The following is a 24,256-nucleotide window of genomic DNA, read 5'->3' as shown; positions in this document are numbered from 1 at the left end:
TCGGTCTGACTGAGCGCCTCCAGGAGAGTGGCCCAAGCAAGACGCGCCCCGAGGAGCGTCTTGCCACATGTCAACAATGTGTCTGACTGAGGGCCTCCAGGAGAGAAGCCCAATCAAGACGCGCCCCGAGGAGCGTCTTGCCATATGTCAAAACTGGGTCTGACTGAGCGCCTCCAGGAGAGAGGCCCAAGCAAGATGCGTCCGGAGGAGCGTCTTGCCACATGTCAACACTGGGTCTGACGGAGGGCCTCCAGGAGAGAGGCCCTAGCAAGACGCGCCCCGAGGAGCGTCTTGCCACATTTCACCTCTGGTTCTGACTGAGCGCCTCCAGGAGAGAGGCCCAAGCAAGACGCGCCCCGAGGAGCGTCTTGCCACATGTCAACACTGGGTCTGACTGAGCGCCTCCAGGAGAGAGGCCCAAGCAAGACACGCCCCGAGGAGTGTCTTGCCACGTGTCAACACTGGGTCTGATTGAGGGCCTTCTGGAGAGAGGCCCAAGCAAGATGCGCCCGAGGAGCGTCTTGCCACATGTCAACAATGGGTCTGACTGAGGGCCTCCAGGAGAGAGGCCCAAGCAAGACGCGCCCCGAGGAGCGTCTTGCCACATGTCACCACTGGGTCTGACTGAGCGCCTCCAGGAGAGAGGCCCAAGCAAGACGTGCCCCGAGGAGCGTCTTGCCACATGTCAGCACTGGGTCTGACTGAGCGCCTCCAGGAGAGAGTCCCCAGCAAGACGCGTCCCGAGGAGTGTCTTGCCTTATGTCAGCACTCGGTCTGACTGAGCGCCTCCAGGAGAGAGGCCCAAGCAAGACGCGCCCCAAGGAGCGTCTTGCCACATGTCAACAATGGGTCTGACTGAGGGCCTACAGGAGAGAAGCCCAATCAAGATACGCCCCGAGGAGCGTCTTGCCACATGTCAACACTGGGTCTGACTGAGCGCCTCCAGGAGAGAGGCCCAAGCAAGACGCGTCCGGAGGAGCGTCTTGCCACATGTCAACACTGGGTCTGACAGAGGGCCTCCAGGAGAGAGGCCCAAGCAAGATGCGCCCTGAGGAGCGTCTTGCCACATGTCACCTCTGGTTCTGACTGAGCGCCTCCAGGAGAGAGGCCCAAGCAAGACGCGCCCCGAGGAGCGTCTTGCCACATGTCAACAATGGGTCTGACTGAGGGCCTCCAGGAGAGAAGCCCAAGCAAGACGCGCCCCGAGGAGCGTCTTGACACATGTCAACACTGGGTCTGACAAGGGCCTCCAGGAGAGAGGCCCAAGCAAGACGCGCCCCGAGGAGTGTCTTGCCACATGTCACCACTGGGTCTGACTGAGCCCCTCCAGGAGAGAGGCCCAAGCAAGACGCGCCCCGAGGAGCGTCAGGCCACATGTCACTACTCAGTCTGACTGAGCGCCTCCAGGAGAGAGGCCCAAGCAAGACGCGCCCCGAGGAGCGTCTTGCCACATGTCAACAATGGGTCTGACAGAGGGCCTCCAGGAGAGAAGCCCAAGCAAGACGCGCCCCGAGGAGCGTCTTGCAACGTGTCACCACTGGGTCTGACTGAGCGCCTCCAGGAGAGAGGCCCAAGCAAGATGAGCCCCGAGGAGCGTCTTGCCACGTGTCAACACTGGGTCTGACTGAGTGCCTCAATGAGAGAAGCCCAAGCAAGAAGCGCCCCGAGGAGCGTCTTGCCACATGTCAGCACTGGGTCTGACTGAGCGCCTCCAGGAGAGAGTCCCCAGCAAGACGCGCCCCGATGAGCGTCTTGCCTTATGTCAGCACTCGGTCTGACTGAGCGCCTCCAGGAGAGTGGCCCAAGCAAGACGCGCCCCGAGGAGCGTCTTGCCACATGTCAACAATGTGTCTGACTGAGGGCCTCCAGGAGAGAAGCCCAATCAAGACGCGCCCCGAGGAGCGTCTTGCCATATGTCAAAACTGGGTCTGACTGAGCGCCTCCAGGAGAGAGGCCCAAGCAAGACGCGTCCGGAGGAGCGTCTTGCCACATGTCAACACTGGGTCTGACGGAGGGCCTCCAGGAGAGAGGCCCTAGCAAGACGCGCCCCGAGGAGCGTCTTGCCACATTTCACCTCTGGTTCTGACTGAGCGCCTCCAGGAGAGAGGCCCAAGCAAGACGCGCCCCGAGGAGCGTCTTGCCACATGTCAACACTGGGTCTGACTGAGCGCCTCCAGGAGAGAGGCCCAAGCAAGACACGCCCCGAGGAGTGTCTTGCCACGTGTCAACACTGGGTCTGATTAAGGGCCTTCTGGAGAGAGGCCCAAGCAAGATGCGCCCCGAGGAGCGTCTTGCCACATGTCAACAATGGGTCTGACTGAGGGCCTCCAGGAGAGAGGCCCAAGCAAGACGCGCCCCGAGGAGCGTCTTGCCACATGTCACCACTGGGTCTGACTGAGCGCCTCCAGGAGAGAGGCCCAAGCAAGACGCGCCCCGAGGAGCGTCTTGCCACATGTCAGCACTGGGTCTGACTGAGCGCCTCCAGGAGAGAGTCCCCAGCAAGACGCGTCCCGAGGAGTGTCTTGCCTTATGTCAGCACTCGGTCTGACTGAGCGCCTCCAGGAGAGAGGCCCAAGCAAGACGCGCCCCGAGGAGCGTCTTGCCACATGTCAACAATGGGTCTGACTGAGGGCCTCCAGGAGAGAAGCCCAATCAAGACACGCCCCGAGGAGCGTCTTGCCACATGTCAACACTGGGTCTGACTGAGCGCCTCCAGGAGAGAGGCCCAAGCAAGACGCGTCCGGAGGAGCGTCTTGCCACATGTCAACACTGGGTCTGACAGAGGGCCTCCAGGAGAGAGGCCCAAGCAAGATGCGCCCTGAGGAGCGTCTTGCCACATGTCACCTCTGGTTCTGACTGAGCGCCTCCAGGAGAGAGGCCCAAGCAAGATGAGCCCCGAGGAGCGTCTTGCCACGTGTCAACACTGGGTCTGACTGAGTGCCTCAATGAGAGAAGCCCAAGCAAGAAGCGCCCCGAGGAGCGTCTTGCCACATGTCAGCACTGGGTCTGACTGAGCGCCTCCAGGAGAGAGTCCCCAGCAAGACGCGCCCCGATGAGCGTCTTGCCTTATGTCAGCACTCGGTCTGACTGAGCGCCTCCAGGAGAGTGGCCCAAGCAAGACGCGCCCCGAGGAGCGTCTTGCCACATGTCAACAATGTGTCTGACTGAGGGCCTCCAGGAGAGAAGCCCAATCAAGACGCGCCCCGAGGAGCGTCTTGCCATATGTCAAAACTGGGTCTGACTGAGCGCCTCCAGGAGAGAGGCCCAAGCAAGACGCGTCCGGAGGAGCGTCTTGCCACATGTCAACACTGGGTCTGACGGAGGGCCTCCAGGAGAGAGGCCCTAGCAAGACGCGCCCCGAGGAGCGTCTTGCCACATTTCACCTCTGGTTCTGACTGAGCGCCTCCAGGAGAGAGGCCCAAGCAAGACGCGCCCCGAGGAGCGTCTTGCCACATGTCAACACTGGGTCTGACTGAGCGCCTCCAGGAGAGAGGCCCAAGCAAGACACGCCCCGAGGAGTGTCTTGCCACGTGTCAACACTGGGTCTGATTAAGGGCCTTCTGGAGAGAGGCCCAAGCAAGATGCGCCCCGAGGAGCGTCTTGCCACATGTCAACAATGGGTCTGACTGAGGGCCTCCAGGAGAGAGGCCCAAGCAAGACGCGCCCCGAGGAGCGTCTTGCCACATGTCACCACTGGGTCTGACTGAGCGCCTCCAGGAGAGAGGCCCAAGCAAGACGCGCCCCGAGGAGCGTCTTGCCACATGTCAGCACTGGGTCTGACTGAGCGCCTCCAGGAGAGAGTCCCCAGCAAGACGCGTCCCGAGGAGTGTCTTGCCTTATGTCAGCACTCGGTCTGACTGAGCGCCTCCAGGAGAGAGGCCCAAGCAAGACGCGCCCCGAGGAGCGTCTTGCCACATGTCAACAATGGGTCTGACTGAGGGCCTCCAGGAGAGAAGCCCAATCAAGACACGCCCCGAGGAGCGTCTTGCCACATGTCAACACTGGGTCTGACTGAGCGCCTCCAGGAGAGAGGCCCAAGCAAGACGCGTCCGGAGGAGCGTCTTGCCACATGTCAACACTGGGTCTGACAGAGGGCCTCCAGGAGAGAGGCCCAAGCAAGATGCGCCCTGAGGAGCGTCTTGCCACATGTCACCTCTGGTTCTGACTGAGCGCCTCCAGGAGAGAGGCCCAAGCAAGACGCGCCCCGAGGAGCGTCTTGCCACATGTCAACAATGGGTCTGACTGAGGGCCTCCAGGAGAGAAGCCCAAGCAAGACGCGCCCCGAGGAGCGTCTTGACTTATGTCAACACTGGGTCTGACAAGGGCCTCCAGGAGAGAGGCCCAAGCAAGACGCGCCCCGAGGAGTGTCTTGCCACATGTCACCACTGGGTCTGACTGAGCCCCTCCAGGAGAGAGGCCCAAGCAAGACGCGCCCCGAGGAGCGTCAGGCCACATGTCACTACTCAGTCTGACTGAGCGCCTCCAGGAGAGAGGCCCAAGCAAGACGCGCCCCGAGGAGCGTCTTGCCACATGTCAACAATGGGTCTGACAGAGGGCCTCCAGGAGAGAAGCGCAAGCAAGACGCGCCCCGAGGAGCGTCTTGCCACATGTCAACAATGGGTCTTACTGAGGTCCTCCAGGAGAGAAGCCCAAGCAAGACGCGCCCCGAGGAGCTTCTTGCCACATGTCAGCACTCGGTCTGACTGAGCGCCTCCAGGAGAGAGGCCCAAGCAAGACGCGCCCCGAGGAGCGTCTTGCAACGTGTCACCACTGGGTCTGACTGAGCGCCTCAAGGAGAGAGGCCCAAGCAAGATGAGCCCCGAGGAGCGTCTTGCCACGTGTCAACACTGGGTCTGACTGAGTGCCTCCATGAGAGAAGCCCAAGCAAGAAGCGCCCCGAGGAGCGTCTTGCCACATGTCAGCACTGGGTCTGACTGAGCGCCTCCAGGAGAGAGTCCCCAGCAAGACGCGCCCCGATGAGCGTCTTGCCTTATGTCAGCACTCGGTCTGACTGAGCGCCTCCAGGAGAGAGGCCCAAGCAAGACGCGCCCCGAGGAGCGTCTTGCCACATGTCAACACTGGGTCTGACAGAGGGCCTCCAGGAGAGAGGCCCAAGCAAGATGCGCCCTGAGGAGCGTCTTGCCACATGTCACCTCTGGTTCTGACTGAGCGCCTCCAGGAGAGAGGCCCAAGCAAGATGAGCCCCGAGGAGCGTCTTGCCACGTGTCAACACTGGGTCTGACTGAGTGCCTCAATGAGAGAAGCCCAAGCAAGAAGCGCCCCGAGGAGCGTCTTGCCACATGTCAGCACTGGGTCTGACTGAGCGCCTCCAGGAGAGAGTCCCCAGCAAGACGCGCCCCGATGAGCGTCTTGCCTTATGTCAGCACTCGGTCTGACTGAGCGCCTCCAGGAGAGTGGCCCAAGCAAGACGCGCCCCGAGGAGCGTCTTGCCACATGTCAACAATGTGTCTGACTGAGGGCCTCCAGGAGAGAAGCCCAATCAAGACGCGCCCCGAGGAGCGTCTTGCCATATGTCAAAACTGGGTCTGACTGAGCGCCTCCAGGAGAGAGGCCCAAGCAAGACGCGTCCGGAGGAGCGTCTTGCCACATGTCAACACTGGGTCTGACGGAGGGCCTCCAGGAGAGAGGCCCTAGCAAGACGCGCCCCGAGGAGCGTCTTGCCACATTTCACCTCTGGTTCTGACTGAGCGCCTCCAGGAGAGAGGCCCAAGCAAGACGCGCCCCGAGGAGCGTCTTGCCACATGTCAACACTGGGTCTGACTGAGCGCCTCCAGGAGAGAGGCCCAAGCAAGACACGCCCCGAGGAGTGTCTTGCCACGTGTCAACACTGGGTCTGATTAAGGGCCTTCTGGAGAGAGGCCCAAGCAAGATGCGCCCCGAGGAGCGTCTTGCCACATGTCAACAATGGGTCTGACTGAGGGCCTCCAGGAGAGAGGCCCAAGCAAGACGCGCCCCGAGGAGCGTCTTGCCACATGTCACCACTGGGTCTGACTGAGCGCCTCCAGGAGAGAGGCCCAAGCAAGACGCGCCCCGAGGAGCGTCTTGCCACATGTCAGCACTGGGTCTGACTGAGCGCCTCCAGGAGAGAGTCCCCAGCAAGACGCGTCCCGAGGAGTGTCTTGCCTTATGTCAGCACTCGGTCTGACTGAGCGCCTCCAGGAGAGAGGCCCAAGCAAGACGCGCCCCGAGGAGCGTCTTGCCACATGTCAACAATGGGTCTGACTGAGGGCCTCCAGGAGAGAAGCCCAATCAAGACACGCCCCGAGGAGCGTCTTGCCACATGTCAACACTGGGTCTGACTGAGCGCCTCCAGGAGAGAGGCCCAAGCAAGACGCGTCCGGAGGAGCGTCTTGCCACATGTCAACACTGGGTCTGACAGAGGGCCTCCAGGAGAGAGGCCCAAGCAAGATGCGCCCTGAGGAGCGTCTTGCCACATGTCACCTCTGGTTCTGACTGAGCGCCTCCAGGAGAGAGGCCCAAGCAAGACGCGCCCCGAGGAGCGTCTTGCCACATGTCAACAATGGGTCTGACTGAGGGCCTCCAGGAGAGAAGCCCAAGCAAGACGCGCCCCGAGGAGCGTCTTGACTTATGTCAACACTGGGTCTGACAAGGGCCTCCAGGAGAGAGGCCCAAGCAAGACGCGCCCCGAGGAGTGTCTTGCCACATGTCACCACTGGGTCTGACTGAGCCCCTCCAGGAGAGAGGCCCAAGCAAGACGCGCCCCGAGGAGCGTCAGGCCACATGTCACTACTCAGTCTGACTGAGCGCCTCCAGGAGAGAGGCCCAAGCAAGACGCGCCCCGAGGAGCGTCTTGCCACATGTCAACAATGGGTCTGACAGAGGGCCTCCAGGAGAGAAGCGCAAGCAAGACGCACCCCGAGGAGCGTCTTGCCACATGTCAACAATGGGTCTTACTGAGGTCCTCCAGGAGAGAAGCCCAAGCAAGACGCGCCCCGAGGAGCTTCTTGCCACATGTCAGCACTCGGTCTGACTGAGCGCCTCCAGGAGAGAGGCCCAAGCAAGACGCGCCCCGAGGAGCGTCTTGCAACGTGTCACCACTGGGTCTGACTGAGCGCCTCAAGGAGAGAGGCCCAAGCAAGATGAGCCCCGAGGAGCGTCTTGCCACGTGTCAACACTGGGTCTGACTGAGTGCCTCCATGAGAGAAGCCCAAGCAAGAAGCGCCCCGAGGAGCGTCTTGCCACATGTCAGCACTGGGTCTGACTGAGCGCCTCCAGGAGAGAGTCCCCAGCAAGACGCGCCCCGATGAGCGTCTTGCCTTATGTCAGCACTCGGTCTGACTGAGCGCCTCCAGGAGAGTGGCCCAAGCAAGACGCGCCCCGAGGAGCGTCTTGCCACATGTCAACAATGTGTCTGACTGAGGGCCTCCAGGAGAGAAGCCCAATCAAGACGCGCCCCGAGGAGCGTCTTGCCATATGTCAAAACTGGGTCTGACTGAGCGCCTCCAGGAGAGAGGCCCAAGCAAGACGCGTCCGGAGGAGCATCTTGCCACATGTCAACACTGGGTCTGACGGAGGGCCTCCAGGAGAGAGGCCCTAGCAAGACGCGCCCCGAGGAGCGTCTTGCCACATTTCACCTCTGGTTCTGACTGAGCGCCTCCAGGAGAGAGGCCCAAGCAAGACGCGCCCCGAGGAGCGTCTTGCCACATGTTAACACTGGGTCTGACTGAGCGCCTCCAGGAGAGAGGCCCAAGCAAGACACGCCTCGAGGAGTGTCTTGCCACGTGTCAACACTGGGTCTGATTGAGGGACTTCTGGAGAGAGGCCCAAGCAAGATGCGCCCCGAGGAGCATCTTGCCACATGTCAACAATGGGTCTGACTGAGGGCCTCCAGGAGAGAGGCTCAAGCAAGACGCGCCCCGAGGAGCGTCAGGCCACATGTCACTACTCAGTCTGACTGAGCGCCTCCAGGAGAGAGGCCCAAGCAAGACGCGCCCCGAGGAGCGTCTTGCCACGTGTCACCACTGGGTCTGACTGAGCGCCTCCAGGAGAGAGGCCCAAGCAAGACGAGCCCCGAGGAGCGTCTTGCCACGTGTCAACACTGGGTCTGACTGAGTGCCTCCATGAGAGAAGCCCAAGCAAGAAGCGCCCCGAGGAGCATCTTGCCACATGTCACTACTCGGTCTGACTGAGCGCCTCCAGGAGAGAGGCCCAAGCAAGACGCGCCACGAGGAGCGTCTTTCCACATGTCAACACTGGGTCTGACTGAGCGCCTCCAGGAGAGAGGCCCAAGCAAGACGCGCCCCGAGGAGCGTCTTGCCACATGTCAGCACTGGGTCTGACTGAGCGCCTCCAGGAGAAAGTCCCCAGCAAGACGCGCCCCGATGAGCGTCTTGCCTTATGTCAGCATTCGGTCTGACTGAGCGCCTCCAGGAGAGTGGCCCAAGCAAGATGCGCCCCGAGGAGCGTCTTGCCACATGTCAACAATGGGTCTGACTGAGGGCCTCCAGGAGAGAGGCTCAAGCAAGACGCGCCCCGAGGAGCGTCAGGCCACATGTCACTACTCAGTCTGACTGAGCGCCTCCAGGAGAGAGGCCCAAGCAAGACGCGCCCCGAGGAGCGTCTTGCCACGTGTCACCACTGGGTCTGACTGAGCGCCTCCAGGAGAGAGGCCCAAGCAAGACGAGCCCCGAGGAGCGTCTTGCCACGTGTCAACACTGGGTCTGACTGAGTGCCTCCATGAGAGAAGTCCAAGCAAGAAGCGCCCCGAGGAGCATCTTGCCACATGTCACTACTCGGTCTGACTGAGCGCCTCCAGGAGAGAGGCCCAAGCAAGACGCGCCACGAGGAGCGTCTTGCCACATGTCAACACTGGGTCTGACTGAGCGCCTCCAGGAGAGAGGCCCAAGCAAGACGCGCCCCGAGGAGCATCTTGCCACATGTCAGCACTGGGTCTGACTGAGCGCCTCCAGGAGAGAGTCCCCAGCAAGACGCGCCCCGATGAGCGTCTTGCCTTATGTCAGCACTCGGTCTGACTGAGCGCCTCCAGGAGAGTGGCCCAAGCAAGACGCGCCCCGAGGGGCGTCTTGCCACATGTCAACAATGGGTCTGACTGAGGGCCTCCAGGAGAGAAGCCCAATCAAGACGCGCCCGGAGGAGCGTCTTGCCACATGTCATCACTGGGTCTGACGGAGGGCCTCCAGGAGAGAGGCCCTAGCAAGACGCGCCCCGAGGAGCGTCTTGCCACATGTCACCTCTGGTTCTGACTGAGCGCCTCCAGGAGAGAGGCCCAAGCAAGACGCGCCCCGAGGAGCGTCTTGCCACATGTCAACACTGGGTCTGACTGAGCGCCTCCAGGAGAGAGGCCCAAGCAAGACACGCCCCGAGGAGTGTCTTGCCATGTGTCAACACTGGGTCTGATTGAGGGCCTTCTGGAGAGAGGCCCAAGCAAGATGCGCCCCGAGGAGCGTCTTGCCACATGTCAACAATGGGTCTGACTGAGGGCCTCCAGGAGAGAGGCCCAAGCAAGACGAGCCCCGAGGAGCGTCAGGCCACATGTCACTACTCAGTCTGACTGAGCGCCTCCAGGAGAGAGGCCCAAGCAAGACGCGCCCCGAGGAACGTCTTGCCACGTGTCAACACTGGGTCTGATTGAGGGCCTTCTGGAGAGAGGCCCAAGCAAGAAGCGCCCCGAGGAGCGTCTTGCCACATGTCAGCACTGGGTCTGACTGAGCGCCTCCAGGAGAGAGTCCCCAGCAAGACGCGCCCCGATGAGCGTCTTGCCTTATGTCAGCACTCGGTCTGACTGAGCGCCTCCAGGAGAGTGGCCCAAGCAAGACGCGCCCCGAGGAGCGTCTTGCCACATGTCAACAATGTGTCTGACTGAGGGCCTCCAGGAGAGAAGCCCAATCAAGACGCGCCCCGAGGAGCGTCTTGCCATATGTCAAAACTGGGTCTGACTGAGCGCCTCCAGGAGAGAGGCCCAAGCAAGACGCGTCCGGAGGAGCGTCTTGCCACATGTCAACACTGGGTCTGACGGAGGGCCTCCAGGAGAGAGGCCCTAGCAAGACGCGCCCCGAGGAGCGTCTTGCCACATTTCACCTCTGGTTCTGACTGAGCGCCTCCAGGAGAGAGGCCCAAGCAAGACGCGCCCCGAGGAGCGTCTTGCCACATGTCAACACTGGGTCTGACTGAGCGCCTCCAGGAGAGAGGCCCAAGCAAGACACGCCCCGAGGAGTGTCTTGCCACGTGTCAACACTGGGTCTGATTAAGGGCCTTCTGGAGAGAGGCCCAAGCAAGATGCGCCCCGAGGAGCGTCTTGCCACATGTCAACAATGGGTCTGACTGAGGGCCTCCAGGAGAGAGGCCCAAGCAAGACGCGCCCCGAGGAGCGTCTTGCCACATGTCACCACTGGGTCTGACTGAGCGCCTCCAGGAGAGAGGCCCAAGCAAGACGCGCCCCGAGGAGCGTCTTGCCACATGTCAGCACTGGGTCTGACTGAGCGCCTCCAGGAGAGAGTCCCCAGCAAGACGCGTCCCGAGGAGTGTCTTGCCTTATGTCAGCACTCGGTCTGACTGAGCGCCTCCAGGAGAGAGGCCCAAGCAAGACGCGCCCCGAGGAGCGTCTTGCCACATGTCAACAATGGGTCTGACTGAGGGCCTCCAGGAGAGAAGCCCAATCAAGACACGCCCCGAGGAGCGTCTTGCCACATGTCAACACTGGGTCTGACTGAGCGCCTCCAGGAGAGAGGCCCAAGCAAGACGCGTCCGGAGGAGCGTCTTGCCACATGTCAACACTGGGTCTGACAGAGGGCCTCCAGGAGAGAGGCCCAAGCAAGATGCGCCCTGAGGAGCGTCTTGCCACATGTCACCTCTGGTTCTGACTGAGCGCCTCCAGGAGAGAGGCCCAAGCAAGACGCGCCCCGAGGAGCGTCTTGCCACATGTCAACAATGGGTCTGACTGAGGGCCTCCAGGAGAGAAGCCCAAGCAAGACGCGCCCCGAGGAGCGTCTTGACTTATGTCAACACTGGGTCTGACAAGGGCCTCCAGGAGAGAGGCCCAAGCAAGACGCGCCCCGAGGAGTGTCTTGCCACATGTCACCACTGGGTCTGACTGAGCCCCTCCAGGAGAGAGGCCCAAGCAAGACGCGCCCCGAGGAGCGTCAGGCCACATGTCACTACTCAGTCTGACTGAGCGCCTCCAGGAGAGAGGCCCAAGCAAGACGCGCCCCGAGGAGCGTCTTGCCACATGTCAACAATGGGTCTGACAGAGGGCCTCCAGGAGAGAAGCGCAAGCAAGACGCGCCCCGAGGAGCGTCTTGCCACATGTCAACAATGGGTCTTACTGAGGTCCTCCAGGAGAGAAGCCCAAGCAAGACGCGCCCCGAGGAGCTTCTTGCCACATGTCAGCACTCGGTCTGACTGAGCGCCTCCAGGAGAGAGGCCCAAGCAAGACGCGCCCCGAGGAGCGTCTTGCAACGTGTCACCACTGGGTCTGACTGAGCGCCTCAAGGAGAGAGGCCCAAGCAAGATGAGCCCCGAGGAGCGTCTTGCCACGTGTCAACACTGGGTCTGACTGAGTGCCTCCATGAGAGAAGCCCAAGCAAGAAGCGCCCCGAGGAGCGTCTTGCCACATGTCAGCACTGGGTCTGACTGAGCGCCTCCAGGAGAGAGTCCCCAGCAAGACGCGCCCCGATGAGCGTCTTGCCTTATGTCAGCACTCGGTCTGACTGAGCGCCTCCAGGAGAGTGGCCCAAGCAAGACGCGCCCCGAGGAGCGTCTTGCCACATGTCAACAATGTGTCTGACTGAGGGCCTCCAGGAGAGAAGCCCAATCAAGACGCGCCCCGAGGAGCGTCTTGCCATATGTCAAAACTGGGTCTGACTGAGCGCCTCCAGGAGAGAGGCCCAAGCAAGACGCGTCCGGAGGAGCATCTTGCCACATGTCAACACTGGGTCTGACGGAGGGCCTCCAGGAGAGAGGCCCTAGCAAGACGCGCCCCGAGGAGCGTCTTGCCACATTTCACCTCTGGTTCTGACTGAGCGCCTCCAGGAGAGAGGCCCAAGCAAGACGCGCCCCGAGGAGCGTCTTGCCACATGTTAACACTGGGTCTGACTGAGCGCCTCCAGGAGAGAGGCCCAAGCAAGACACGCCCCGAGGAGTGTCTTGCCACGTGTCAACACTGGGTCTGATTGAGGGACTTCTGGAGAGAGGCCCAAGCAAGATGCGCCCCGAGGAGCGTCTTGCCACATGTCAACAATGGGTCTGACTGAGGGCCTCCAGGAGAGAGGCTCAAGCAAGACGCGCCCCGAGGAGCGTCAGGCCACATGTCACTACTCAGTCTGACTGAGCGCCTCCAGGAGAGAGGCCCAAGCAAGACGCGCCCCGAGGAGCGTCTTGCCACGTGTCACCACTGGGTCTGACTGAGCGCCTCCAGGAGAGAGGCCCAAGCAAGACGAGCCCCGAGGAGCGTCTTGCCACGTGTCAACACTGGGTCTGACTGAGTGCCTCCATGAGAGAAGCCCAAGCAAGAAGCGCCCCGAGGAGCATCTTGCCACATGTCACTACTCGGTCTGACTGAGCGCCTCCAGGAGAGAGGCCCAAGCAAGACGCGCCACGAGGAGCGTCTTTCCACATGTCAACACTGGGTCTGACTGAGCGCCTCCAGGAGAGAGGCCCAAGCAAGACGCGCCCCGAGGAGCGTCTTGCCACATGTCAGCACTGGGTCTGACTGAGCGCCTCCAGGAGAAAGTCCCCAGCAAGACGCGCCCCGATGAGCGTCTTGCCTTATGTCAGCACTCGGTCTGACTGAGCGCCTCCAGGAGAGTGGCCCAAGCAAGATGCGCCCCGAGGAGCGTCTTGCCACATGTCAACAATGGGTCTGACTGAGGGCCTCCAGGAGAGAGGCTCAAGCAAGACGCGCCCCGAGGAGCGTCAGGCCACATGTCACTACTCAGTCTGACTGAGCGCCTCCAGGAGAGAGGCCCAAGCAAGACGCGCCCCGAGGAGCGTCTTGCCACGTGTCACCACTGGGTCTGACTGAGCGCCTCCAGGAGAGAGGCCCAAGCAAGACGAGCCCCGAGGAGCGTCTTGCCACGTGTCAACACTGGGTCTGACTGAGTGCCTCCATGAGAGAAGTCCAAGCAAGAAGCGCCCCGAGGAGCATCTTGCCACATGTCACTACTCGGTCTGACTGAGCGCCTCCAGGAGAGAGGCCCAAGCAAGACGCGCCACGAGGAGCGTCTTGCCACATGTCAACACTGGGTCTGACTGAGCGCCTCCAGGAGAGAGGCCCAAGCAAGACGCGCCCCGAGGAGCATCTTGCCACATGTCAGCACTGGGTCTGACTGAGCGCCTCCAGGAGAGAGTCCCCAGCAAGACGCGCCCCGATGAGCGTCTTGCCTTATGTCAGCACTCGGTCTGACTGAGCGCCTCCAGGAGAGTGGCCCAAGCAAGACGCGCCCCGAGGGGCGTCTTGCCACATGTCAACAATGGGTCTGACTGAGGGCCTCCAGGAGAGAAGCCCAATCAAGACGCGCCCGGAGGAGCGTCTTGCCACATGTCATCACTGGGTCTGACGGAGGGCCTCCAGGAGAGAGGCCCTAGCAAGACGCGCCCCGAGGAGCGTCTTGCCACATGTCACCTCTGGTTCTGACTGAGCGCCTCCAGGAGAGAGGCCCAAGCAAGACGCGCCCCGAGGAGCGTCTTGCCACATGTCAACACTGGGTCTGACTGAGCGCCTCCAGGAGAGAGGCCCAAGCAAGACACGCCCCGAGGAGTGTCTTGCCATGTGTCAACACTGGGTCTGATTGAGGGCCTTCTGGAGAGAGGCCCAAGCAAGATGCGCCCCGAGGAGCGTCTTGCCACATGTCAACAATGGGTCTGACTGAGGGCCTCCAGGAGAGAGGCCCAAGCAAGACGAGCCCCGAGGAGCGTCAGGCCACATGTCACTACTCAGTCTGACTGAGCGCCTCCAGGAGAGAGGCCCAAGCAAGACGCGCCCCGAGGAACGTCTTGCCACGTGTCAACACTGGGTCTGATTGAGGGCCTTCTGGAGAGAGGCCCAAGCAAGATGCGCCCCGAGGAGCGTCTTGCCACATGTCAACAATGGGTCTGACTGAGGGCCTCCAGGAGAGAAGCCCAAGCAAGACGCTCCCCGAGGAGCTTCTTGCCACATGTAAGCAATCGGTCTGACTGAGCGCCTCCAGGAGAGAGGCCAAAGCAAGATGCGCTCGGAGGAGTGTCTTGCCACATGTCAACAATGGGTCTGACTGAGCGCCTCCAGGAGAGAGGCCCAAGCAAGACGTGCCCCAAGGAGCGTCTTGCCACGTGTCAACACTGGGTCTGACTGAGCGCCTCCAGGAGAGAGGCCCAAGCAAGACGCGCCCCGAGGAGCGTCGGGCCACATGTCACTACTCAGTCTGACTGAGCGCCTCCAGGAGAGAGGCCCAAGCAAGACGCGCCCCGAGGAGCGTCTTGCCACATGTCAACAATGGGTCTGACTGAGGGCCTCCAGGAGAGAAGCCCAAGCAAGACGCGCCCCGAGGAGTGTCTTGCCACATGTCAACAATGGGTCTTACTGAGGGCCTCCAGGAGAAAAGCCCAAGCAAGACGCGCCCCGAGGAGCTTCTTGCCACATGTCAGCACTCGGTCTGACTGAGCGCCTCCAGGAGAGAGGCCCTAGCAAGACGCGCCCCGAGGAGCGTCTTGCCACATGTCACCTCTGGTTCTGACTGAGCGCCTCCAGGAGAGAGGCCCAAGCAAGACGCGCCCCGAGGAGCGTCTTGCCACATGTTAACACTGGGTCTGACTGAGCGCCTCCAGGAGAGAGGCCCAAGCAAGACACGCCCCGAGGAGTGTCTTGCCACGTGTCAACACTGGGTCTGATTGAGGGCCTTCTGGAGAGAGGCCCAAGCAAGATGCGCCCCGAGGAGCGTCTTGCCACATGTCAACAATGGGTCTGACTGAGGGCCTCCAGGAGAGAGGCTCAAGCAAGACGCGCCCCGAGGAGCGTCAGGCCACATGTCACTACTCAGTCTGACTGAGCGCCTCCAGGAGAGAGGCCCAAGCAAGACGCGCCCCGAGGAGCGTCTTGCCACGTGTCACCACTGGGTCTGACTGAGCGCCTCCAGGAGAGAGGCCCAAGCAAGACGAGCCCCGAGGAGCGTCTTGCCACGTGTCAACACTGGGTCTGACTGAGTGCCTCCATGAGAGAAGCCCAAGCAAGAAGCGCCCCGAGGAGCATCTTGCCACATGTCACTACTCGGTCTGACTGAGCGCCTCCAGGAGAGAGGCCCAAGCAAGACGCGCCACGAGGAGCGTCTTTCCACATGTCAACACTGGGTCTGACTGAGCGCCTCCAGGAGAGAGGCCCAAGCAAGACGCGCCCCGAGGAGCGTCTTGCCACATGTCAGCACTGGGTCTGACTGAGCGCCTCCAGGAGAGAGTCCCCAGCAAGACGCGCCCCGATAAGCGTCTTGCCTTATGTCAGCACTTGGTCTGACTGAGCGCCTCCAGGAGAGTGGCCCAAGCAAGATGCGCCCCGAGGAGCGTCTTGCCACATGTCAACAATGGGTCTGACTGAGGGCCTCCAGGAGAGAGGCTCAAGCAAGACGCGCCCCGAGGAGCGTCAGGCCACATGTCACTACTCAGTCTGACTGAGCGCCTCCAGGAGAGAGGCCCAAGCAAGACGCGCCCCGAGGAGCGTCTTGCCACGTGTCACCACTGGGTCTGACTGAGCGGCTCCAGGAGAGAGGCCCAAGCAAGACGAGCCCCGAGGAGCGTCTTGCCACGTGTCAACACTGGGTCTGACTGAGTGCCTCCATGAGAGAAGCCCAAGCAAGAAGCGCCCCGAGGAGCATCTTGCCACATGTCACTACTCGGTCTGACTGAGCGCCTCCAGGAGAGAGGCCCAAGCAAGACGCGCCACGAGGAGCGTCTTGCCACATGTCAACACTGGGTCTGACTGAGCGCCTCCAGGAGAGAGGCCCAAGCAAGACGCGCCCCGAGGAGCATCTTGCCACATGTCAGCACTGGGTCTGACTGAGCGCCTCCAGGAGAGAGTCCCCAGCAAGACGCGCCCCGATGAGCGTCTTGCCTTATGTCAGCACTCGGTCTGACTGAGCGCCTCCAGGAGAGTGGCCCAAGCAAGACGCGCCCCGAGGGGCGTCTTGCCACATGTCAACAATGGGTCTGACTGAGGGCCTCCAGGAGAGAAGCCCAATCAAGACGCGCCCGGAGGAGCGTCTTGCCACATGTCATCACTGGGTCTGACGGAGGGCCTCCAGGAGAGAGGCCCTAGCAAGACGCGCCCCGAGGAGCGTCTTGCCACATGTCACCTCTGGTTCTGACTGAGCGCCTCCAGGAGAGAGGCCCAAGCAAGACGCGCCCCGAGGAGCGTCTTGCCACATGTCAACACTGGGTCTGACTGAGCGCCTCCAGGAGAGAGGCCCAAGCAAGACACGCCCCGAGGAGTGTCTTGCCATGTGTCAACACTGGGTCTGATTGAGGGCCTTCTGGAGAGAGGCCCAAGCAAGATGCGCCCCGAGGAGCGTCTTGCCACATGTCAACAATGGGTCTGACTGAGGGCCTCCAGGAGAGAGGCCCAAGCAAGACGAGCCCCGAGGAGCGTCAGGCCACATGTCACTACTCAGTCTGACTGAGCGCCTCCAGGAGAGAAGCCCAAGCAAGACGCGCCCCGAGGAACGTCTTGCCACGTGTCAACACTGGGTCTGATTGAGGGCCTTCTGGAGAGAGGCCCAAGCAAGATGCGCCCCGAGGAGCGTCTTGCCACATGTCAACAATGGGTCTGACTGAGGGCCTCCAGGAGAGAAGCCCAAGCAAGACGCTCCCCGAGGAGCTTCTTGCCACATGTAAGCAATCGGTCTGACTGAGCGCCTCCAGGAGAGAGGCCAAAGCAAGATGCGCTCGGAGGAGTGTCTTGCCACATGTCAACAATGGGTCTGACTGAGCGCCTCCAGGAGAGAGGCCCAAGCAAGACGTGCCCCAAGGAGCGTCTTGCCACGTGTCAACACTGGGTCTGACTGAGCGCCTCCAGGAGAGAGGCCCAAGCAAGACGCGCCCCGAGGAGCGTCGGGCCACATGTCACTACTCAGTCTGACTGAGCGCCTCCAAGAGAGAGGCCCAAGCAAGACGCGCCCCGAGGAGCGTCTTGCCACATGTCAACAATGGGTCTGACTGAGGGCCTCCAGGAGAGAAGCCCAAGCAAGACGCGCCCCGAGGAGTGTCTTGCCACATGTCAACAATGGGTCTTACTGAGGGCCTCCAGGAGAAAAGCCCAAGCAAGACGCGCCCCGAGGAGCTATTTGCCACATGTCAGCACTCGGTCTGACTGAGCGCCTCCAGGAGAGAGGCCCAAGCAAGACGCGCCCCGAGGAGCGTCTTGCCACATGTCAACACTGGGTCTGACTGAGCGCCTCCAGGAGAGAGGCCCAAGCAAGACACGCCCCGAGGAGTGTCTTGCCACGTGTCAACACTGGGTCTGATTGAGGGCCTTCTGGAGAGAGGCCCAAGCAAGATGCGCCCCGAGGAGCGTCTTGCCACATGTCAACAATGGGTCTGACTGAGGGCCTCCAGGAGAGAGGCTCAAGCAAGACGCGCCCCGAGGAGCGTCAGGCCACATGTCACTACTCAGTCTGACTGAGCGCCTCCAGGAGAGAGGCCCAAGCAAGACGCGCCCCGAGGAGCGTCTTGCCACGTGTCACCACTGGGTCTGACTGAGCGCCTCCAGGAGTGAGGCCCAAGCAAGACGAGCCCCGAGGAGCGTCTTGCCACGTGTCAACACTGGGTCTGACTGAGTGCCTCCATGAGAGAAGCCCAAGCAAGAAGCGACCCGAGGAGCATCTTGCCACATGTCACTACTCGGTCTGACTGAGCGCCTCCAGGAGAGAGGCCCAAGCAAGACGCACCCCGAGGAGCGTCTTGCCACATGTCAACAATGGGTCTGACTGAGGGCCTCCAGGAGAGAAGCCCAAGCAAGACGCGCCACGAGGAGCGTCTTGCCACATGTCAACACTGGGTCTGACTGAGCGCCTCCAGGAGAGAGGCCCAAGCAAGACGCGCCCCGAGGAGCGTCTTGCCACATGTCAGCACTGGGTCTGACTGAGCGCCTCCAGAAGAGAGTCCCCAGCAAGACGCGCCCCGATGAGCGTCTTGCCTTATGTCAGCACTCGGTCTGACTGAGCGCCTCCAGGAGAGTGGCCCAAGCAAGACGCGCCCCGAGGGGCGTCTTGCCACATGTCAACAATGGGTCTGACTGAGGGCCTCCAGGAGAGAAGCCCAATCAAGACGCGCCCGGAGGAGCGTCTTGCCACATGTCATCACTGGGTCTGATGGAGGGCCTCCAGGAGAGAGGCCCTAGCAAGACGCGCCCCGAGGAGCGTCTTGCCACATGTCACCTCTGGTTCTGACTGAGCGCCTCCAGGAGAGAGGCCCAAGCAAGACACGTCCCGAGGAGTGTCTTGCCATGTGTCAACACTGGGTCTGATTGAGGGCCTTCTGGAGAGAGGCCCAAGCAAGATGCGCCCCGAGGAGCGTCTTGCCACATGTCAACAATGGGTCTGACTGAGGGCCTCCAGGAGAGAGGCCCAAGCAAGACGAGCCCCGAGGAGCGTCAGGCCACATGTCACTACTCAGTCTGACTGAGCGCCTCCAGGAGAGAGGCCCAAGCAAGACGCGCCCCGAGGAACGTCTTGCCACGTGTCAACACTGGGTCTGATTGAGGGCCTTCTGGAGAGAGGCCCAAGCAAGATGCGCCCCGAGGAGCGTCTTGCCACATGTCAACAATGGGTCTAACTGAGGGCCTCCAGGAGAGAAGCCCAAGCAAGACGCTCCCCGAGGAGCTTCTTGCCACATGTAAGCAATCGGTCTGACTGAGCGCCTCCAGGAGAGAGGCCAAAGCAAGATGCGCTCGGAGGAGTGTCTTGCCACATGTCAACAATGGGTCTGACTGAGCGCCTCCAGGAGAGAGGCCCAAGCAAGACGTGCCCCAAGGAGCGTCTTGCCACGTGTCAACACTGGGTCTGACTGAGCGCCTCCAGGAGAGAGGCCCAAGCAAGACGCGCCCCGAGGAGCGTCGGGCCACATGTCACTACTCAGTCTGACTGAGCGCCTCCAGGAGAGAGGCCCAAGCAAGACGCGCCCCGAGGAGCGTCTTGCCACATGTCAACAATGGGTCTGACTGAGGGCCTCCAGGAGAGAAGCCCAAGCAAGACGCGCCCCGAGGAGCGTCTTGCCACATGTCAACAATGGGTCTTACTGAGGGCCTCCAGGAGAAAAGCCCAAGCAAGACGCGCCCCGAGGAGCTTCTTGCCACATGTCAGCACTCTGTCTGACTGAGCGCCTCCAGGAGAGAGGCCCAAGCAAGACGCGCCCCGAGGAGCGTCTTGCCACGTGTCAACACTGGGTCTGATTGAGGGCCTTCTGGAGAGAGGCCCAAGCAAGATGCGCCCCGAGGAGCGTCTTGCCACATGTCAACAATGGGTCTGACTGAGGGCCTCCAGGAGAGAGGCCCAAGCAAGACGCGCCCTGAGGAGCGTCAGGCCACATGTCACTACTCAGTCTGACTGAGCGCCTCCAGGAGAGAGGCCCAAGCAAGACGCGCCCCGAGGAACGTCTTGCCACGTGTCACCACTGGGTCTGACTGAGCGCCTCCAGGAGAGAGGCCCAAGTAAGACGCGCCCCGAGGAGCGTCTTGTCACATGTCAACACTGGGTCTGACTGAGCACCTCCAGGCGAGAGGCCCAAGCAAGAAGCGCCCCGAGGAGCGTCTTGCCAAATGTCAGCACTGGGTCTGACTGAGCGCCTCCAGGAGAGAGGCCCAAGCAAGACGCGCCCCGAGGAGCGTCAGGCCACATGTCACTACTCAGTCTGACTGAGCGCCTCCAGGAGAGAGGCCCAAGCAAGACGCGCCCCGAGGAACGTCTTGCCACGTGTCAACACTGGGTCTGATTGAGGGCCTTCTGGAGAGAGGCCCAAGCAAGATGCGCCCCTAGGAGCGTCTTGCCACATGTCAACAATGGGTCTGACTGAGGGCCTCCAGGAGAGAAGCCCAAGCAAGACGCGCCCAGAGGAGCGTCTTGCCACATGTCAACAATGGGTCTTAATGATGGCCTCCAGGAGAGAAGCCCAAACAAGACGCACCCCGAGGAGCTTCTTGCCACATGTCAGCAGTCGGTCTGACTGAGCGCCTCCAGGAGAGAGGCCAAAGCAAGACGCGCCCCGAGGAGCGTCTTGCCACCTGTCAACACTGGGTCTTATTGAGGGCCTTCTGGAGAGAGGCCCAAGCAAGACGCGGCCTGAGGAGCGTCTTGCCACATGTCAACAATGGGTCTGACTGAGGGCCTCCAGGAGAGAAGCCCAAGCAAGACACGCCCCGAGGAGCGTCTTGCCTCATGTCAACAATGGGTCTTACTGAGGGCCTCCAGGAGAGAGGCCAAAGCAAGACGCGTCCCGAGGAGCGTCTTGACACATGTCATCACTGGGTCTGACAGAGGGCCACCATGAGAGAGGCCCAAGCAAGACGCGCCCCGATGAGTGTCTTGCCACATGTGAACACTGTGTCTGACTGAGCGCCTCCAGCAGAGAGGCCCAAGCAAGATGCGCCCCGAGGAGCGTCTTGCCACGTGTCAACACTGGGTCTGACTGAGCACCTCCAGGAGAGAGGCCCAAGCAAGACGCGCCCCGAGGAGCGTCTTGCCACATGTCACCACTGGGTCTGACTGAGCGCCTCCAGGAGAGAGGCCCAAGCAAGACGCGCCCCGAGGGGCGTCTTGCCACATGTCAACAATGGGTCTGACTGAGGGCCTCCAGGAGAGAAGCCCAATCAAGACGCGCCCGGAGGAGCGTCTTGCCACATGTCATCACTGGGTCTGACGGAGGGCCTCCTGGAGAGAGGCCCTAGCAAGACGCGCCCCGAGGAGCGTCTTGCCACATGTCACCTCTGGTTCTGACTGAGCGCCTCCAGGAGAGAGGCCCAAGCAAGACGCGCCCCGAGGAGCGTCTTGCCACATGTCAACACTGGGTCTGACTGAGCGCCTCCAGGAGAGAGGCCCAAGCAAGACACGCCCCGAAGAGTGTCTTGACACATGTCATCACTGGGTCTGACAGAGGGCCACCATGAGAGAGGCCCAAGCAAGACGCGCCCCGATGAGTGTCTTGCCACATGTGAACACTGTGTCTGACTGAGCGCCTCCAGCAGAGAGGCCCAAGCAAGATGCGCCCCGAGGAGCTTCTTGCCACGTGTCAACACTGGGTCTGACTGAGCGCCTCCAGGAGAGAGGCCCAAGCAAGACGCGCCCCGAGGAGCGTCTTGCCACATGTCACCACTGTGTCTGACTGAGCGCCTCCAGGAGAGAGGCCCAAGCAAGACGCGCCCCGAGGGGCGTCTTGCCACATGTCAACAATGGGTCTGACTGAGGGCCTCCAGGAGAGAAGCCCAATCAAGACGCGCCCGGAGGAGCGTCTTGCCACATGTCATCACTGGGTCTGACGGAGGGCCTCCTGGAGAGAGGCCCTAGCAAGACGCGCCCCGAGGAGCGTCTTGCCACATGTCACCTCTGGTTCTGACTGAGCGCCTCCAGGAGAGAGGCCCAAGCAAGACGCGCCCCGAGGAGCGTCTTGCCACATGTCAACACTGGGTCTGACTGAGCGCCTCCAGGAGAGAGGCCCAAGCAAGACACGCCCCGAGGAGTGTCTTGCCATGTGTCAACACTGGGTCTGATTGAGGGCCTTCTGGAGAGAGGCCCAAGCAAGATGCGCCCCGAGGAGCGTCTTGCCACATGTCAACAATGGGTCTGACTGAGGGCCTCCAGGAGAGAGGCCCAAGCAAGACGAGCCCCAAGGAGCGTCAGGCCACATGTCACTACTCAGTCTGACTGAGCGCCTCCAGGAGAGAGGCCCAAGCAAGACGCGCCCCGAGGAACGTCTTGCCACGTGTCAACACTGGGTCTGATTGAGGGCCTTCTGCAGAGAGGCCCAAGCAAGATGCGCCCCGAGGAGCGTCTTGCCACATGTCAACAATGGGTCTGACTGAAGGCCTCCAGGAGAGAAGCCCAAGCAAGACGCTCCCCGAGGAGCTTCTTGCCACATGTAAGCAATCGGTCTGACTGAGCGCCTCCAGGAGAGAGGCCAAAGCAAGATGCGCTCGGAGGAGTGTCTTGCCACATGTCAACAATGGGTCTGACTGAGCGCCTCCAGGAGAGAGGCCCAAGCAAGACGTGCCCCAAGGAGCGTCTTGCCACGTGTCAACACTGGGTCTGACTGAGCGCCTCCAGGAGAGAGGCCCAAGCAAGACGCGCCCCGAGGAGCGTCGGGCCACATGTCACTACTCAGTCTGACTGAGCGCCTCCAGGAGAGAGGCCCAAGCAAGACGCGCCCCGAGGAGCGTCTTGCCACATGTCAACAATGGGTCTGACTGAGGGCCTCCAGGAGAGAAGCCCAAGCAAGACGCGCCCCGAGGAGCGTCTTGCCACATGTCAACAATGGGTCTTACTGAGGGCCTCCAGGAGAAAAGCCCAAGCAAGACGCGCCCCGAGGAGCTTCTTGCCACATGTCAGCACTCGGTCTGACTGAGCGCCTCCAGGAGAGAGGCCCAAGCAAGACGCGCCCCGAGGAGCGTCTTGCCACGTGTCACCACTGGGTCTGACGGAGGGCCTCCTGGAGAGAGGCCCTAGCAAGACGCGCCCCGAGGAGCGTCTTGCCACATGTCACCTCTGGTTCTGACTGAGCGCCTCCAGGAGAGAGGCCCAAGCAAGACGCGCCCCGAGGAGCGTCTTGCCACATGTCAACACTGGGTCTGACTGAGCGCCTCCAGGAGAGAGGCCCAAGCAAGACGCGCCCCGAGGGGCGTCTTGCCACATGTCAACAATGGGTCTGACTGAGGGCCTCCAGGAGAGAAGCCCAATCAAGACGCGCCCGGAGGAGCGTCTTGCCACATGTCATCACTGGGTCTGACGGAGGGCCTCCTGGAGAGAGGCCCTAGCAAGACGCGCCCCGAGGAGCGTCTTGCCACATGTCACCTCTGGTTCTGACTGAGCGCCTCCAGGAGAGAGGCCCAAGCAAGACGCGCCCCGAGGAGCGTCTTGCCACATGTAAACACTGGGTCTGACTGAGCGCCTCCAGGAGAGAGGCCCAAGCAAGACACGCCCCGAGGAGTGTCTTGACACATGTCATCACTGGGTCTGACAGAGGGCCACCATGAGAGAGGCCCAAGCAAGACGCGCCCCGATGAGTGTCTTGCCACATGTGAACACTGTGTCTGACTGAGCGCCTCCAGCAGAGAGGCCCAAGCAAGATGCGCCCCGAGGAGCTTCTTGCCACGTGTCAACACTGGGTCTGACTGAGCGCCTCCAGGAGAGAGGCCCAAGCAAGACGCGCCCCGAGGAGCGTCTTGCCACATGTCACCACTGTGTCTGACTGAGCGCCTCCAGGAGAGAGGCCCAAGCAAGACGCGCCCCGAGGGGCGTCTTGCCACATGTCAACAATGGGTCTGACTGAGGGCCTCCAGGAGAGAAGCCCAATCAAGACGCGCCCGGAGGAGCGTCTTGCCACATGTCATCACTGGGTCTGACGGAGGGCCTCCTGGAGAGAGGCCCTAGCAAGACGCGCCCCGAGGAGCGTCTTGCCACATGTCACCTCTGGTTCTGACTGAGCGCCTCCAGGAGAGAGGCCCAAGCAAGACGCGCCCCGAGGAGCGTCTTGCCACATGTCAACACTGGGTCTGACTGAGCGCCTCCAGGAGAGAGGCCCAAGCAAGACACGCCCCGAGGAGTGTCTTGCCATGTGTCAACACTGGGTCTGATTGAGGGCCTTCTGGAGAGAGGCCCAAGCAAGATGCGCCCCGAGGAGCGTCTTGCCACATGTCAACAATGGGTCTGACTGAGGGCCTCCAGGAGAGAGGCCCAAGCAAGACGAGCCCCAAGGAGCGTCAGGCCACATGTCACTACTCAGTCTGACTGAGCGCCTCCAGGAGAGAGGCCCAAGCAAGACGCGCCCCGAGGAACGTCTTGCCACGTGTCAACACTGGGTCTGATTGAGGGCCTTCTGCAGAGAGGCCCAAGCAAGATGCGCCCCGAGGAGCGTCTTGCCACATGTCAACAATGGGTCTGACTGAGGGCCTCCAGGAGAGAAGCCCAAGCAAGACGCTCCCCGAGGAGCTTCTTGCCACATGTAAGCAATCGGTCTGACTGAGCGCCTCCAGGAGAGAGGCCAAAGCAAGATGCGCTCGGAGGAGTGTCTTGCCACATGTCAACAATGGGTC

The sequence above is a fragment of the Nothobranchius furzeri genome, chromosome 3 (assembly GCF_043380555.1).
Source record: "Nothobranchius furzeri strain GRZ-AD chromosome 3, NfurGRZ-RIMD1, whole genome shotgun sequence".
Lineage (NCBI taxonomy): Eukaryota > Metazoa > Chordata > Actinopteri > Cyprinodontiformes > Nothobranchiidae > Nothobranchius > Nothobranchius furzeri.
This window is presented reverse-complemented; position numbering follows the sequence as displayed.